The following is a 4,937-nucleotide window of genomic DNA, read 5'->3' as shown; positions in this document are numbered from 1 at the left end:
GTATCAAAAACAGGAATAAAGAATGGTAACAACTACATTCCTATCAATAAGTACCTCAAATGGAAAAGAACTAAGTGCTCCAACCAAAAGATAGAGTGGGTGAATGGAAAGGAAAACAAGACCCCTACATGTTGCCTATAAGAGACTCACTTCAGATTAAAAGACACACAGACTAAAATGAAGGAGATGGAAAAAGATACTGCTTTGATGGACTAGAAGGTATTTAAATCAGATAGAGAAAGATAAACACTATATGATTTCACTTATGTGCAGAATCTAAGGAATAAAATGAACAAACTAATCAAAAACAGACACAAATATAGTGAATAATTTGGTGACAGGGGAGGGGGCTTTGGGGAGCTAGGAGAATGGGATAAAGGGTTAAATAAGTACAAATTAGTAGCTGATGGATGGTCACAGGGATGGGAGCACGGCATAGGGAATGCAATTAGCATTAATACGTTGGCTAGATGGAGGGTCAAGAGAGGGAGGGATCGTTTTATGAACTACATATATGTCTAATCAATGTACTGTATACTTGAAACTAATTAAAATAAATTTAATAATAAAAAGATGGCTATGTGTGACCAGTGGTGACTATATTAGTGCAGATTTGTAGGATGCCAGCAGGTGAACATCAGCAAAGTCATACTATGTAAACATTGACTCATGCCCATCTAAAGGAGATGCAACAAGTATAATGAAATTTGGGTGCAATGCTGCCAAATGTTTTGATATTCAGACTCCATGTGAAAGTTGTAAATTTTAAAATGTTGGCAACCAACTTTTAAAAAAATTATGGAACCACCATAACCAGACAAATCCAAACCCCATTCAGTTGTTGATCTCTGAATTGTTATTCATTCATTCACTAAATATTTAATGAGTGCCTACTACATGCCATACCACTTACCCTACTAGATGCTATAGAAACCACAGAAAACACACAAATACCTCTTGAACCGACTTGCAAAAACAGTAATACTAAAATATGTTAGCATATACAAATATGAACAAATCAAAAGGAATATACACCTAACTATTCAAAGTGGTTATTTTGGGTGGCAGGATGGTAGTTGAAAGGAATTTATTATTTCCATCTTGTATATTTCTATGCTGTTTAAATTTTTACAGGATGCATTAATACTTCTGTAAGCCCCAAAATTAACAAAGGCAACTATTTTTCGTAATTCCATGGGTTTCCACTGGCTTCAATAAACACCTTCATATGGTAGACCAGGCCTCCCATTATTTCTCCAGGATTCTTCTCTACCTCTTTCACCCATTCCTAAGCACTAGACCTACTGATTTACTTACACTTCTCAGAAAAAAAAAAAAAAAAGCTTTAATTTCTGACTATGCACATCTATTTACATTGCTTAGCTCTGCTCATATGCCAAGCAAACTCCTGCCCATCTCCCATGAGCTATGTGAAATTTTTAAAAAAGTATTCTATTGACACAGAAGTATAATATCAAATGTATATAAGTAAAAAGCATTATCATTTATATCACTGACAATCAAGTGTCACAGAAATAGTGCCTGATATTTTGTAATCCTAGGTTTATCCTTGAGGATAAAGAATGGGAGAAGAAATCTATTTATACATTTTCAAAGAGCCCATCACTAGACTACACAGAGCCTAAGAAAATCCCGGCTGAAACAACCACTTCAAAATACCGAAGGTCAACAAATATAGCTGGCAGACTTCTAGGATTACTAAATTAATGATGTGAGAAAATTAAACAATTTGGCTTGTTAGCCTCCAAGAACATTTCAGATCCTTAATTCTTTAAGTACCATCTCAAACTGAGCAAGTACAGCACTCACCAGCACGCACAGCTCAAGCCTAGAAGACAGTTTTAACAACTCTGCTGAAAATGACTATTTCTTCTCTAGTTTCTATGGAAACAGCTGTCAGATTGGCAAAAATAGGACATGTACTTTAAAATAATCATTCAAGCAAAATACACACACGATGGAAGGCTTTAAAAAGATGAATTGGAAGGCAACGGACTTGGTTCTTAAGTTTCCAAGTGTCAGACTGCACCCCTTCACCATGGCTGAGAACGACGGACATGAACCTAAATACTTTTAGTGAGGGTTACACGGCATTGGTCAGTCCCTGAATTCCAAATGAGGTATTTTCATCTTCCTGGACTAAAATGTCACTGAGGACCACATGGCACAATAAAACTGTTGCTCCATTTTACACAATAACGCGCAAGTGGCATTATTTAAATAGTATAAAAAGTGATTGTTGTAGACAAGCTAACTTAGAAATTAAAACTCCCTACAACTGTTTAGACAGAAAACTTTCTATTTTTCATTGCCAAGTTTAGGCAGAACTTTTATTTTCCCTAATTTAGGAGTGAGGAAGTAAAAGAGAGGGCCTGACTCTTGTGATGCCTTAAACAGCTAGAGGCGTTTTTCCACAGGAGGTGTCAATGTAAGGCACACAATGCTGCATTAATAAAAAATACCATTTTTAACAAAGAGCCGCTAAAAGGAAGTAAAGGCAGAGAGGAGAGAGAGGATATCTTCCGGAATAAGCAACCACTTGCCAATCTGCAACTTGCCAAGGCAGTACCGTGGAGTCCCTGCATTTCACACCGAGAGGAAGGAGGGGGAAGAATGACGCTTTCTTACACATTCCTATTCTGCCCACCCCTCTCGCCCCGACTCCACACGCCCGGCTTTCCCCGTTCCCGCGCGGGCGTCCCTTCGTCCCTCCCCGCCCCCACCGCACCCCACCGCAGTCCTCCCCACCCAACCTCGCCGGTCCTCCAGGGTCCCGCTGCTCACCCCAGCGCCCCTCGAACTTCTCCCCAACCCAGCTCCCGTACTGGGCCCCACCCTCGGGCACGACCCAACTCAGGAACGTCAAAGGCGACCCCACCAGGACAGACCCCAGCAGTAGCGAAGACAACTCCTCGGACCTGACCTACGCGCAAGCGCACACCAACCCCAGAAGCCCCGCCTCCTCACTTCCTGCCCTCTGCGCGGGCCTGGGCACCTTTTGCTCCGCCCACACCAGGCAGTCGCCCAGAGTCGTCCTCCGGGCGGCCTGGAGCCGTGCGCGGACTGTGGCCCTCTAGCGCTCCCGCGTGGCCGAAAGAGGGACGTGGCTGTGGGCTGGACTGCTTGCCTGGGAACAGCTTCAGTTATTGTATCCATAGAACTTGACTTAGCAGAGCTGGATGGTCTAAAAGGGGGTGATCCCGGCAAGGTTGTATCCGCTATAGATTCTAAGGCAGTGCTAGCCAAAAGGAAAGAGACTTGAGGGCCGCCAAGAAACTAAGGCTTCCTGGTTCTGAAGTTGCACTGATAGGAATCTCTGGAGTGTGAGAATTACTTTCACATGACTTATGGAGAGGCACATTTTAAGAAAGATGAAGTATAACCTGAAGCATCTGGAAGTCAGTTGGAAATAGCAGGCTACGAAACGATATGTATGATACTCTTCATTCATTCCACCAGAAAAATATTTATTGAGCACCAAGTGAATTCTTGGTGCCAAGGATACAGAAGTGAACAAGACAAAGACCTGACTTTCACGGACCTTATATCACAGTGAGGACAGATAGACAGTAAGCAAGTAGATAGGTGAATAAACAAGATATCAGATAGTGATATGATTCCATATCAGTTTGTTGTATTTATACTTATATTTTATGCACAGCGAAAAACTATTTTAAAGGATATAACACTATGAACAATTTTAGGTATCACTTTTAAAGAGTTTATAAGTAACGTTTTTCTTTTCTCTTGCTTATCTGTGTTTTATAATTTGTCTTTACTTTAAAAAAACTATCCTGGCAGATCCCTGACCACTGGTTCCTAAAAACTGAAGTGGCAGGCCTCTGAATCTCCATGAATTTACCTCCCACCCTTTGAGGTACATGTGTCTTACAAAGGTTTCCCTGGGTATTAGCCACTCTTGCTGATCTTGCCTGATCAGCATGGTGTTATCAGTGTTACAGATGAGTGTAATGTTCTGTGGAGTGTCCAAGTGGTCCAGCTCCTTTTGGACCATATTATGACAGATTGCAGAGCTGGCACATTGGCTGCGATCAGCGCTATTAGATGGTTAGGTCTGCAATAGTCTGTAAACCATTCTCCTGGTTTCAGAAGGAGCCAGACTGGCAAATTAAGTGGAAATATGAGCGGATGACCTTTAGGTATTTAGTGGTGATGTTAATCTTTACCATCATCCCTCCCTCCCCATTCCCTTGGATGAAATATTGGTTTTATTATCTCGACTTGGTAGGGAAGGGACAATTGCAGAGGCTTTCACTCGGTTTTCCGCACCATGAGAACTGAAGGCCAAGGACCTTGTGGAGCTTGCTCCAGCCACCCAATATATATTCCCAATTATGCACCGGCCTCATCAAAAATTTTGCCTTCTCCCCAAGGACAGCATGCCTCCAAACGACCAGTTAATCTGGGAGTACAAAAAGCCTAGTCCCTGTATTTCAATTGAGGACAATGCTGCATGGCCATCCCAGCTCCAGAGCTCGTAGTGGGGTTGACTGAGAAGCCCCACTTTTCCCTCCACCCAGTCCTCTTTCCCTTAGTCCTTTGCAGGTGTTGTCTCTGAGGACCACCCGTGCCGCCCCCTCCTCCCACCCCATACATACGCACAACAAACTTGCACACAAAGACTCACCTCGGAGTCTTTTCTAAGGAACTGAACCTAAGGTAACTCTTTTCTCCAGAAGTGGAAGCTCCTTTGATATAAAAAGACTTTCATTCACACCTCCATGAGGAAGTACTAGAAGCTGAATACTGAGTTAAAGGAGAGACTAACACTGAAGGATTATGAGGCATGGTTTGTTTTAGAAACAGGTGTAGACAGGAGCTCAATGGACAACACAACTCTCTGCTTACCTAGGTTCAGGCTGAGAGCCATGTGAGATGGCCACAGGATTCGATGA

The 4,937-nt window shown here is 42.4% G+C and overlaps 1 protein-coding gene across 6 annotated transcripts in view; it reads right to left on the bottom strand.

Moving 5' to 3' along the window:
• The window catches only part of OMA1 (OMA1 zinc metallopeptidase), a 63,068-nt gene extending 60,106 nt beyond the window's left edge, over positions 1–2,962 (bottom strand). For 3 of the 6 annotated variants that reach the window (XM_011377071.2, XM_023521506.1, XM_011377076.2), the window contains exon 1: positions 2,806–2,944. The gene's annotated coding sequence lies outside the window, so the exon portion shown is untranslated. Of the gene's footprint in view, positions 1–2,564; positions 2,589–2,805 lie in introns of those variants that run through there. The other 3 variants (XM_011377073.2, XM_011377074.2, XM_023521505.1) reach the window with 3 other exon arrangements.
• Between the last annotated feature and the right edge of the window lie 1,975 nt (positions 2,963–4,937).

This window comes from Pteropus vampyrus, unplaced genomic scaffold, assembly GCF_000151845.1.
Source record: "Pteropus vampyrus isolate Shadow unplaced genomic scaffold, Pvam_2.0 Scaffold305, whole genome shotgun sequence".
Lineage (NCBI taxonomy): Eukaryota > Metazoa > Chordata > Mammalia > Chiroptera > Pteropodidae > Pteropus > Pteropus vampyrus.
The sequence above is the reverse complement of the archived record's forward strand: the minus strand, read 5'-3'. Positions and strand labels throughout refer to the sequence as shown.